Below are 14240 nucleotides of genomic sequence, written 5' to 3'. Positions count from 1 at the left end.
GACTCTTGATGACCGCATCTGGCCCTAACACTCCCATAAAATTCTATGGTTTATGTTGGTAAGTTGGATGAGGATAGGCCTACGCGTCTGGCTTCCTATTCTCGACAGAGAGAGAGGAAGGAGTACCCGGCTGCACTCGGGTCTCTTGAACTCTCTCTTCTCTCTATCTAAATCTCTACCCCTCACTATCTGGCTTATCTTTCCCCATCTTCCCTAACCTTCACCATCTTCCCTAACCTTCACCATCTTCCCTAACCTTCACCATCTTCCCTACCATACACAGCCCACCATACCACTCGCCACCTTTCTTACCCTTCGCCATCTTTCCTACCATTTATCACTTCTCTGTCATTAACGCCCTTCCATACCATTCAACACCTTCTCTACTCTTCACCACTGCCCCTTCATCCCTGTACCCATGTTCACTAAATACTGCCCAAATAACAAAATTATATTAAATAGTTTTTAATGTGTTAGATATATACTTAGAGTGTATATATATCTTAAGGGGTACTTGACTGGGCCAGCGTCTATCCCTCCTCTCCACTTTCCACCTTTCCCAGTCTCCTCCTCCTCTCTTCCATCTTCCTGGAACTAGCTTTATCACCTCTCCTCTTATCTAATAAGCTAGATGATTCTCGGTGAAGTTGGAATTGTAATTACATATTGCGATCTTGGAAATTAAAAAAAAAATCTTGCTAATGGAGGACATGGAGCTCCACCATGACCATTCTATGTATTGCCCACAACTCATACCGTTTACCATGCAAAGTTTTGTGAAGCTGGCCCTTTGCGTCTGGCAGATTTTGTACTAACTAACATAGATATATATTCCTTCTTACATATATAGGTATACTAGATGTGAAATAAACTAGATTATATACATTAGATGGGAAATGGAGCTCAAGCTAACTACACATAATACAAAGAAGAAAACCAGAACTTGATACATATTGAAAGACGGAGAGTTATTTTCTTTCAATAAATAGTCTGGGTATCTTTTAGATAGACAATAAATTATATTATCTTGTATTAACAAAATAAACTAAGAAATAAGCAGAAAATGAGAACATCTGAACAACGGGACATATGTGGAGGCAAGAAACATGAATGAAGCTCAGAGATATTAGACTGAACTTCATTATAAAAGCTGTAAATTCATGGGATAAGTTATTTAAAAAAAAAGTCATTTAAGATAAATTAAACGAGATAATAGATTCATTGCATTAATTAAGGAGGCGTTACTTCCAAATTTGCCTAAAATATGCAATAAATGAAAACTCGTTCGATTTCAATCAAAATTTTTTGACAAGTTGCATATGAAAAGGGTTTTATCTGATCCAAGTCTCAGCATCGTAGCATAAAAAGGAAGGGAGAAAAAATATTGAATTTAGTGTCAAAAATTTTCCAAGGTGGTCAAAAACAATTATCAAACAAAAATGTCAACTGAAATCATGTCTGTGACTCTCATCTATCACAATAACATATATTAAAAAACTTTTTAATTAGTTTTATTAAAAAATTAATTTTTTTTTTTTTTTTTTTTTTAATTTTATCTCTCTTTTGTTTATAGGGCGATTTGCATGAAACGTATACACCTGACTGCACGTAAGCCTATCTGTAAGGGTGCCAATTTTGAAGGAAATTGGTTGATGTCAACCTGAGCAACAGATGACAACACCTTAGACTTTATTTTTTACTTACTTGAACGTTTATGTTACTTGAAAATAAATATTTTTTTCATTTGTTATTCAATTTACATGAAACTTACACCTTATATGTAACTTTTATGTCTCTAAAATCTTAAGGAAGCGTTTTTTCATGAGTTCATTTATTGATTTTATAAATAGCAATAAACATCATATATTTGCATAATTTTTGGGGAACTTAGAATATTTGTATTAGGAAAACTAAAGACGTTTTGGAAAATCCCTTCCTATAGATCCTCTATTATATGCTAATGTGTTAGAAAAGTGTCATAGAATGATTATAACTGAAAGGTATGGTTGTAAATATACACTTTAATATGTATAAAATTCGTTGAAAAAAAATTTAAAAATTAAAAATCTCCCTTATTATTTAGGCTACACTACTGAAACTTGGAACAATTGCAGCCCTTTTCATATACAACTAGTCAAAAAATAATGGCTGACATTGAACAACTTAATTTTCCAAAGTTAACGCCCCCACCACAAATGCTTGAAAGGCTAGGGGAGGGGGGGTTAGAAATAGCCTAAGCTACTCTATCCCTTTGAGATGTATTTCTTTCTTATCTGAATAAACATACTGGAACTTGAACTTATTCGAAAGTCAGGGGCTTAGGAGCTGACGCTTTGATCATGAAAGTACTTCTAGGTGAATATATACTCAAATCATACAAAAATTCCCATACATAAGGCCATATATACACAAACCAACAACGATACATAACACGCACAAAACTCTTACCTACACCTTAGTTAATACTATTCAAACACTTACAGATAATACACAAAAGCTCACCTTGCTAATATTTAAGTACATATAAAATACAAAAACATCCACAAATAACACACAAACACCCCACACAAAACGCACACACATCCACGCATAACACACACACACATATCACACAATAACCAGCACATAGCACACACACACCCACACATAAAACACACTTACACCCACACATAACACACGCATACACGCCCATACACACCCCCCCCCCAAATATAACACACAAACTCCAACACACCCATACATAATAGACACCCATACATAATAGACACCCATACATAATAGACACCCATACATAATAGACACCCATACATAATAGACACCCATACATAATAGACACCCATACATAATAGACACCCATACATAATAGACACCCATACATAATAGACACCCATACATAATAGACACCCATACATAATAGACACCTATACATAACACCCATACACACACACATAAAACACACACACACACACACACACACACACACACACACACACACACACACACACACACACACACACACACACACACACACACACACACACACACAGGGAGTAGGCCGGGAGATGGTAGGGGAGACACACGATTAGTGAGGTCTGCGGAAATTCGTCAATTTCTCGGGACATTGAAGGAGTATAGAGGCTAGATCATAGTATTTGGCCTCTCGCAGTGTGTTGCTAGCAGGGTGCAACATAGCATAGTCATATCGCTAGCGATAGTGCGAAGATTTGGCGAAGAAACCAAAGTGGAGCTAGGGCATCACCGGTGCATGTAAGTGTGCGACCTGACCGGGTTGGACACCCCGCCGCGGAACTACCTGACTGTGTTGTTGAGTGGTGACTGTGATCAGTGGTACAGTGAATTAGTGAACTGTCACACAACGATACAGTGACTGACTCCAGAGCTTTGTGTAGACAGAGAAGAACCGACCTCATCAATCTACCAGCACTTAGTGAATCACCTAGTGGGAGACAACGACGGATAACCATCGTCATCATACATCGTCCTTACTCATCTGGTTGTGTGAGCGGGAGGAGACTGGTATGTACCCCCTCTCTGGTCAATTAATCAGGTGTACAGATTGAGGTAAAAGATTATCAAATTCTTGTTCAGGATATCATATATATTTAAAAATCTCAGGGTGGCTCATTAAGGCAGAGGTAACGCATAAGGGATATCTTGACACATACACGCACGCCCGCCCACGTACGTATACATGCACACAAGTGCATGTATACGCACATGCACACACACACACAAACGTTCAGTCAGGGTAGAAAGGATTACCACCTTTTGTGGAAAGGGGATAAGACCTCACTCATACTCCACACCCCTCTCTTACCCCCCATCTCACTAACCCAATACACTTCCCCCCCCCCACACCCTCTCCCCCCCCACCCACGACTGACCGCAAATACAGGCACACGCACACACACCTGATCAGAAGTGATCATCTCCGCCCCGTCCCATTCGCCAGGTACCAACACCGCCCCCCATACACACACTCTCCCTCTCTCTCTCACACCCCTCACCCCTATCTACCCCTCTCTCCCTCTCATTCTCTCTCCCTCTCTCCCTCCCTCCCCTCCCTCGATCTCCCTACCCTCCCTCTCTCTCCCCCTCTCCCTCCTCTCTCTCCCTCTCCTTCCTCTCTTCCCCTCTCCTTCCTCTCCCCCACCTCTCCTTCCTCTCTCTCCTTCTCCTTCCTCTCCCTCCTCTCTGCCCACACCCTAACACACACACACAGACACACACACACACACTCCCTCATCTGACCACCTGACCTGAAGTGACATCTCTGCCCCCTTTCCCCCTCCCCCCCCCAAATTCCCAGGCATCCCCTCCCCTACAAACACACACACACACACACTCTCTCCTTATCTCACCCTCTCTCTCTCTCTCTCTCTCTCTCTCTCTCTCTCTCTCTCTCTCTCTCTCTCTCTCTCTCTCTCTCTCTCTCTCTCTCTCTCTCTCTCTCTCTCTCTCTCTCTCTCACCCCGCTTGCCCTCCTCCTCTCTCCACCCACCCCCCCTCTCTTGCCCTCCTCCTGACAAATCCTATCACAGCATAACAGGAATAGGGGCAAGCATGATGGCCAGAGGAACCAGAGGAACAGGGAAAAGTCAAGGTGATGAAATGAAGCAAATGTTCGCTCAGTTTGTAGAGAATATCAAGAGTGAGATGCAGGAAATGATGCAGGAAATGAAGAATGAAATAAGTAACCTGAAAAGAGAGCTGACAGCAGCAAAAGAGGAGATTAGAGCCCTCAAAGCAAACAGTGTTGATGCTGAGACTCAGATAATCATCCAGGGGGACGGTGAAAATAGTATACTGGAAGAGAATGCCAATATAAAAGCAACATTTGCCGAATTGATAAAAAAATAACTCTGAAGTAATGTCCACAATGATGGAGGTGGCCATGAAAGCAGCCACCTCACAGGAAGCTGCATGCTCCACGAGCCAGCTGCTGGAAAGAAAAAGATCAGTGGTAGCTGTGGATATTAAAGAGCAGGAAGGCTCCAACAGGACAGAGTGGAATAATAAGGACAACACAGTAGTGAATGAAATACTGAAGACACTAATGATGGAAGGGACTGAGCATAGAATTGAGAGGGTTTTCAGGCTAGGCTGGTACAACAAAGACTGAGATCGTGTGTTAAAGAGAGTGTTTGCAAACGAGAACACAAACGAGTTGATTCTAACAAGGAAAAGTCGCCTGCAACATGTGGGAGATTTAAAAAAAATATTTCTCCAGAGGGACATGACGAGGGAGGTTAGAGCCATGGCGGCAGAAGCAAGGAGGAGGGGCAGGGCGACAGGGGAAAACCAGGAACTCACAGCTCCCAACACAACATCCCCAGCGGTGAGGGAGCAACTCACAACCAGTTACCCAGTAACACCAGAGGGAAAGGCAACCACACCACCCTCCTCTGCATAGAAAACCCCCCTACCCCCAAACCCTCCCTGCCCCCACTCAACCGCTCAGTCAAATCTCCCTACCCTAACACACAATTCCCACCCTGCTACCCCTCCCCTCCTCCCACCATGTCACCACTTCCCCCTTTTGCTTCCAGTCCTCCCTCCCCTTTCGTCCCATACCCTACCTGAATAATTAGGCTAAGACTTTTTGAGCACCTGGAGAGCATTGGGTTTGTAAACAAACACCAACATGGGTTCTGGACAGGGAAATCGTGCCTAATAAATCTTTTGGAATTCTATGATAAAATAACACGGATAAGGCAGGACAGAGAAGGTTGGGCAGACTGTATATTTCTTGACTGCCAAAAGGCCTTTGATACAGAACCGCACATAAGACTGCTATACAAACTTGAGAGGCAGGTAGGAGTAAGCGGAAAAGCCCTAGGTTCCTTAGGTTCCTTAGGTTCCTAGGTTCCTTAGGTTCCTTAGGTTCCTCACCCGGGGCCCTTTCGGGTCCCGGGTAAGGAACCTAACCTACCTAACAGGAAGGAGCCAGAGGGTAATGGTAAGGGGCGAGAAGTCGGACTGGCGAACAGTAACGCGTGGAGTACCTCAAGGATCGGTGCTGGGACCAATCCTCTTTCTAATTTACGTAAATGATATGTTTACAAGAGTGGAATCCTACATGTCAATGTTTGCGGATGACGCAAAATTAATGAGAAGAGTTGTGACAGATGAGTATTGTAGGATCCTCCAAGAGGACTTAAACACGTTGCAGAGATGGTCAGAGAAATGGCTACTGGAGTTCAACATGAGTAAATGAAAAGTTATGGAAATGGGATCAGGTGATAGGCGACCAAAGGGACAGTACACAATGAAGGGGAACAGCCTAACTGTAACGATTCGAGAAAGAAACCTGGGAGTGGATGTGACACCTAATCTAACTCCTGAGGCACATATAAATAGGATAACGACAGCAGCGTACTCTACACTGGCGAAAATTAGAACTTCATTCAGAAACCTAAGTGAGGAGGCTTTTAGGGCGCTTTACACTGCCTACGTGAGACCAGTCTTAGAGTATGCCGCCCCATCATGGAGCTCCCACCTGAAGAAACACATAATGAAACTGGAGAAGGTTCAGAGGTTTGCGACGAGGCTTGTCCCAGAGTTACGAAGGATGTGATATGAAGAACGTCTGAAGGAACTGAACATTGCGACACTAGAGAAAAGAAGGGAGAGAGGAGATATGATAGGAACATATCAAATACTCAGGGGAATTGACAAAGTGGAAATAGATGAAATGTTCACACGTAGTAATAACAGAACGAGGGGACATCGCTGGAAACTGGAAACTCAGATGAGCCATAGATATGTTTGGTAGTTTTCTTTTAGCGTGAGAGTAGTGGAAAAATGGAATGCACTTGGGGGAACAGGTTGTGGAAGCAAACTCTATTCATAATTTTAAAATTAGGTAGGATAGGGAAATGGGATAGGAGTCATCCTGTCGGTAAACAACCGATGGCTGGAAAGGCGGGATCCAAGAGGCAATGCTCGATCCTGCAAGCACAAATAGGTGAGTACACATCTTCATTCCATTTCCTCCCTCCCTTCCTCTCTCTATCACGCTCTCTCCCACTCTCCTTTTCTCCCACCCTCCCTTCCTATTCACTCCATCCATCTCCCCCCCCCCAATCCTTCCCTCCCTCCTGCCTCCTGCCACCGGCTGACCCCCCTTCGTACCCCCCCCCCCACTCACCATGCACAGAAACACACACACACCCTCGCTCAAGTTGGGGCCTGAGTTGTTCTGTGTGTAGGGATTAGCAAGTCAGGGTAACACCGCCCCCCCTACCCCTACACGTCAACTGGACACCATAGATAGAGTGACATACAATCTCCCTCCTTCCCCCCCCCCACCCTCTCTCTCTCTCTCTCTCTCTCTCTCTCTCTCTCTCTCTCTCTCTCTCTCTCTCTCTCTCTCTCTCTCTCTCTCTCTCTCTCTCTCTCTCTCTCTCTCTCTCTCTCTCTCTCTCTCTCTCTCTCTCGCTCTCTTTGCGCCTCTCTCTCTCCCTTGTTTAACGCTATCAAAACATATCAGGGAAAGGGACAAGATGGCAGGAGGACACAACAGGGACACAGGGAATAGTGAAAGTGTGAAAGTGACCAAACAAAGGAAATGTTTGCCCAAGTTTTGGAGGAATTCAGGAGGGAGATCCATGAAATGAGGATTACAATTTTACAACCTGCAAAGTGAGCTGACATCAGCAAGGTAGGAGATCAAATCCCTCACCAAGAAAAATAAAGAGAATGAGCATCAGATTATCATCCAAAGGGAAGGTGGGAATGTTACAGTGGAAGGAAATGCCCCTGTACCAGAACTATTTGCAGAAATACTGAGAAAGAGCTCAGACACAATGAACACAGTGAGGGAGGTTGCCATGCAAGCAGCTACCTCACAGGAAGCAGAAAGGTGCACCAGTCAACTACTGGAAAGAAAAAGATCAGTGGTAGTTGTAGGCATCAAAGAACAGGAAGGATCAAATAGGCAGGAATGGAATAGCAAGGACAGAGCGGCAGTACATGGGATACTGAAGGGGTTACAGATGGAAGGGACTGAACAAAACATTGAGAAGGTTTTCAGGTTGGGCTGGTACAACAAGGACCGAAACCGACTGGTAAAGGTGGTGTTTACAAACGAGACCACGAAGGAGGTAATTCTAGAAAGGAACAGTCATCTGAAGTATGTGAAGGAAAACAATAAAGTATTCCTGAAGAGGAACAGTACGAAGGAGGAGAGAGAGCCAGGGCAGCAGAGGCAAGGAGGAAGCGCAGGGAGAGAGGAGTAAACCAGGAAATCACAGCCTCCAACACAACAGTCCCAGAGACAAGAGGGGAACCCACAACCAGCATCCCAGCAACACCAGAGGGAAGGGCAACACCACCACCCCCCTCTGCATTGAAACCCTCCCTTCCCCTCACCCTACCTGCCCCCTCTCAAATGCTCCCCCAACGCTACCTTCTCCCCACCCCATTCCGACCCTGTCACCCCTCCCCCATTCCCACCATGTCACCCCTCCTGCTTTTCCCCCTTCTGTCCCCCCTCCCCTTCATCCCATACCTTCCCTATCCCTCCCCTCCCTTCACCCCGTATCTTCCATGTACCCCCCTATCTCCTTACCCCATACCCTACCTGTCCCCCCTTCCCTTGCAACCCCATCCCCCCACACCAAAATCCTCTAAGACCCCTGCAAACCACCTCACAGATCTTCTCACCCAGGTAACAGCTTTCCCCACCAGCAGAATGCTCGCCAAGAAGGGGACAAGAAAATGAACTGAAGAAAGTTAGCTTCAAGGCAATGTACACTAACATAGATGGGATTACAAAAAAAAAGTGAACTCAGAAAATAGGCACTAGAAGAAAAATCAGACATAATAGCACTCACAGAAACAAAGCTAACGAAAACCATAACAAATGCAGTGCTTCCACAGAACTACTATGTAGTGAGGAAGAAAGAGGAGGGAGAGGAGGAGGTGGTGTAGCTTTGCTGATAAGAAAAGGTTTCAGTGACTACATATCAGGCACCATAGCAACTGGAGGACAGACAATTACAGTAGTAGTCATATATAACCCCCCACCAAACGACAGAAGACCCAGACAGGAATATGATAGAAACAACATGGCCACCACCATCAACATAATAGAGAGAGCAGCTTCTGTGGCTAGCAGGAATGGAACCAGACTACTAATCATGGGAGATATCAACCACGGGAAGATAGAATGAGAGAACAGGAACCCACATCGAGGACCAGACACATGGAGAGCTAAGCTGCTGGACATGGCAACAAGAAACTTTCTAAGTCAACACGTCACGGGACCGACAAGAACGAGAGGAGGGGATGAACCAGCCTTGCTTGATCTGATATTTACCTTAAATGAGTCGGATATAAGGGAAGTTAAGTTGGAAGCCCCCTCGGGAATGAGTGATCATAGTGTATTGAGCTTTGAGTACCTGGTTGACCTAGAAATTATCTCCCCCCCCCCCCAAAAAAAAAAAGAACTAGGAAACAAAGGGCTGGCGTACCGAAAGGGAAACTATGAGGAGATGAATAAATTCCTAAGGGATATACCATGGGACACAGAACTCACAACTAAGTCCGTACAAGACATGATGGACTAGCTAATAAAGCCAAAACTGAGCTAAAGCTACTGCACAATCACATCAGGAGGGAAACAACAATGATGGTACAGGTGATGAAACTTAGAATGGGTGAGGACAGGTACACAGAGAATGACAAAGAGGTGTGTGAAGAACTCAACAAGAGGTTCCAGGAGGTCTTTACAATAGTACAAGGAGAGGTCATGGCACTAGGAGAGGTGGCAGCAAACCAGGCGACCTTGGAAGGGTTCGAAGTTACAAGAGAAGATGTCAAGAGGCACCTATTGGAGCTGGACGTGAGAAAGGCTGTTGGGCCGGACGGAATCTCACCATCGGTATTGAAAAAGCGTGCAGGAGCACTTTGTTTGCAACTCTCCTTACTGTCTAGTGAAACTGAAATTGAAATATGTTCATTGAGGTAAAATACACACAAAGGGATGAGGTAGCTCAAGCTATTCTCACCCCGTTCAGTACATCGTGTTAATACATACATAGACGTACCTCATAATCAATAAACGTATTACCGAACATTCTGAGAGATAAACATATACATTTCCTCCTTTACACAAGTAGTATGGTATCAGACGTACACACAAATACTTCTATGACCTAGGAATACTGTATAGACAATTTGAAAGAGACATGCAGATAATTCAACAAAAGATTACAGTCTTGGTGCAAAATTCTTATATCTATCAAGAATATCGTCAACCTTTCCGTTGTGACACATCCAGGCTATTTGTTCAGGAACAGTCCTTATCTCAGTGTTTCTATATACATTAATCAACGGACAATCAAGAACATAATGGGCAAGGGTGTGAGACCTTAACATACCACATAGTTTACACTTCGTGTCATTATCATGAACACCTATCCCATATTCCCAGTTATATTTGTACCCAAGCCTGAGTCGCATGTGCACAGAGTCACTCCAAGCATTTCTCCTTTTACCATAAGTTAAATGGGTGTTTTGACTCGCACACATGTAGTGTTGCATGGTTTGACTTCCCTCATACATTATACCTCTCCTCTCCACTCCTGCCTGTGCCTGAAAATTTCTGATTTTGCTTTTTATTTGTCTCATTGTGAATTCACATTTGATGTCAACTTGTGGTTTTGATGTGGCACGTTTGGCCAAGTCATCCGCTACCTCGTTGAGCACTATTCCAACATGAGATGGAATCCACATGAATTTCACACTATGACCTTTCAGCTATATTTAGGTTATTCTTTTCTTACAATCCTCAACTATGGACATGAAGACTGGGTTTCAACTGTTTAAGGAATCAAGTGCTCCTCGGCTATCGACAAATACAAAATCATCTTTGTCGTCACGACGTACTTCCTCCAAACAAGCCAGAATGGCCTGTAGTTCAGCTTGTGTGGAAAATCCGCAAGATAGGTACCCCTACACCTTTACTAGAAAAAGCCAGTGCTTTTAAAGGATGCAGACGGGCTTTACATAAGGTGCTGATACGATTTATTTCAGCATTTTTACTCTCGCATGTGTATCCAACATACATGCCCAGACACTTGTACTTCTGAACACGGCTCAGTTCCACACCATTTAGAGTGTTATAATTCTTCTTTTCCTATACTCATATTTGGTTTTGTCTGCATTTATAATTAAGCCTAACTTGTGACAGGTTGTACCAAGTATGTTAAGAGCAGTTTGAATTTTGCTCTCAGAAATGCCTTGTATAAGAATGTCATCAGCATATATGACCGTCGTCTCCCCTTTAGGATAAATCTCTGATGCTAATCTGTTCATTAATACATTGAATAAGGTGGGACTTAAATCTCCCCCTTGGGGGGTACCTAACTGAAACATCCGTTCCTCAGACATGTATCCCTGGTAATACACCTGACCTTTTCTGCCTTGTAGATAATCTCTTATCCAATGTAGCAATCTCCCTGTTATTCCTAGAATGGCTAATTCGTATAAGATTACTTCCCTATTGGCTTTATCAAATGCTCCTTGTAGATCAACAAAAACTCTACAATTGTCATCCACATTAGACAAACACTTTAAGAGACAGTCCGCAGTAATTTTGCCTTTGATAAAACCAAAGAGATTATTGGACATGTTATCACCTACAAGGTAGAGTAGCTTATTTAACAAAATCCTTTCCATCATTTTACAAAAGCAGGATGTTAAGGAGACAGGCCTGTAGCCTCCGTTTGATTTAAGGATAGGAATGATGACAGCCTCCTTCCATTTTCTTGGTAACTTTCCCTCCCTATAACTCATGTTAAACAAATCTAGTAAGGGACTAGGCTTCATACCAGCTAAATAATTAAGAATGTCATACGTTACTCATCTTTCCCCGGAGCAGTAGAGCTGCCACTTTTTATAGCATCCAGTAGCTCATCGTGAGTAATCTCAGTGCATGTTACAGATCTTGTATTTAAAGCACATAAAGTTACACCATTTCTAATATTTTCCCATGACTCAATGGTGACTCTCGTGTCTGCAGGTAAGGACTCCATACCAGCAGCACTTGCCCATTTATCTACTAACTCATTAGCAACCTTCCCTGGATCTGAGTGAGCAATGAATTTGGTCTTAAAAATCCTGATTTTATTTATTGCTCTCCATATGTCTTTAAGGTTCTTAGTATTATCAATGGACAGAGCAAAGTCTTGCCACTATCTGTCCCGTGTCTCCTTCTTCACCTGACTGCTTTCCCTAGCCAAGTAGGTCACTGGAAACGGGAGACCTACCAGAAATATGGAAGACGGCTAATGTAGTCCCAATATACAAAGAGGGTGACAGACAAGAGGAACTGAACTACAGGGCAGTGTCCTTAACTTGTATACCATGCAAGGTGATGGAGAAGATTGTGAGAAAAACCTAGTAACAAATGTGGAGAGAAGGGACTTCGTGACAACCCATCAACATGGGTTCAGGGAAGGTAAATGTTGCCTTACAGGCTTAATAGAATTCTATGATCAGGTGACAAAGATTAAGCAAGAAAGAGAAGGATGGGCGAAATGCATTTTTTTTGGACTATCGGAAAGCCTTTGGCACAGTACCCGATAAAAGGCTGATGCATAAGCTGGAGAAACAGGCAGGAGTAACTGGTAGGGCGCTCCAGTGGATAAGGGAGTACCTAAGTAATAGGAAGCAGAGAGTTACAATGAAGGGTGAGACCTCAGATTGGCGTCAATTCACCAGTGGAGTCCCACAGGGCTCGTAAATGATCTCCCGGAGAGTATTGACTCATTCCTCTCAATGTTTGCTGATCACGCCAAAATTATGAGAAGGATTAATACAGAGGAAGACTGCTTGAGGCTTAAAGAAGACCTGGACAAGCTGCAGGAATGGTCGAACAAATGGTTGTTAGAGTTTAACACAAGCAAATGCAATGTAATGAAGATAGGTGTAGGGAGCAGGAGACCAGATACAAGGTATCATTTGGGAGATGAAATACTTCGAGAGTCGGAGAGAGAGAAAGACCCGACGCACTCTCCCGAGTCCACGAGGTGGTCTCTTCCACTTCAACTCGACACTCTACTGCAGTCAAACAGGCAATAGGAACAGGCTTCGGGAGGGGGGGGGGGGTGAGGAGTTGTCACAAGAATCTCCCTAGAAAAGAAGATTGACCCTATTCCATCATCACCTGTTCAACCATGTAAGATCTGCATGTTCAAGAATAGAGAGTTAACAAGCAAGAATGACAACTACTATACGTCTAGACAAGATTCCACCACTCTTCACACCCCCCTCCACCTCAGCATCTGCCATCTCCAGAATTGTGCCACTGGCCGATGAACAAGCACCTTGATAGTTCGCAACCTGTTGGCTTCCAATTATCAAGACAACAGCACCACCTGGACGGTCACTTTCTTGTATGTATAGAAGCCAGCCAGCCACCACCAGTCAGAATATTCTCCGCTGAACCTACTCTCACACTACCCTGTGAGGTGGTAGATTTACGCAGCCTAGTACTCAGTTTTTTCAGGACCATTTATTTCTTGTTCTCTAACGCAAAGTTAACTTTTTTTTTTCATTTTGCACACAGTAATATAGCCAAGTCTTGGAGGAAATATTTTTATTTTTGTAATTTTGTCAAAGTTATTATCTCCATAGTAAAGTATTTATATGCTTTTCTTTTTTGTACTTTATCCTGCAGTTACAACACTGTGAAGAAGTCAACCTAGCAGTTGTATTTGAATTTGTTTTTACTTTTTATTTTATAAACGTGCATTGCATTTCATCTGCCCTAAGCAACTGCTCTTAGTCATTTTACCGTCACAACACACACACATAACACCCACACATTACACCCACACATACCACACACACACACACACATATAACACTCCCACACCCACACATAACACACACACACCAACACATAACATACACCAACACATAACACATAAACATCCCACACAAACCCCACACATAAAACACCCACAGACACACATAACACACCCATACCCACGCATAACACCCACACACCCACACAGAACATACTCACACCAACACATAACACATAAACACCCCTCACATAAAACAACCACAGACACACATAACATTCACATACCCACGCATAACACAAACATACACCCACACATAACATTTATACATAGCATACCCACACCCATACATAACACACATAGCCTCACCCACACCCCATACATAACACACATACAGACATC

The sequence above is a fragment of the Procambarus clarkii genome, chromosome 30 (genome assembly GCF_040958095.1).
Source record: "Procambarus clarkii isolate CNS0578487 chromosome 30, FALCON_Pclarkii_2.0, whole genome shotgun sequence".
NCBI lineage: Eukaryota > Metazoa > Arthropoda > Malacostraca > Decapoda > Cambaridae > Procambarus > Procambarus clarkii.
This window is presented reverse-complemented; position numbering follows the sequence as displayed.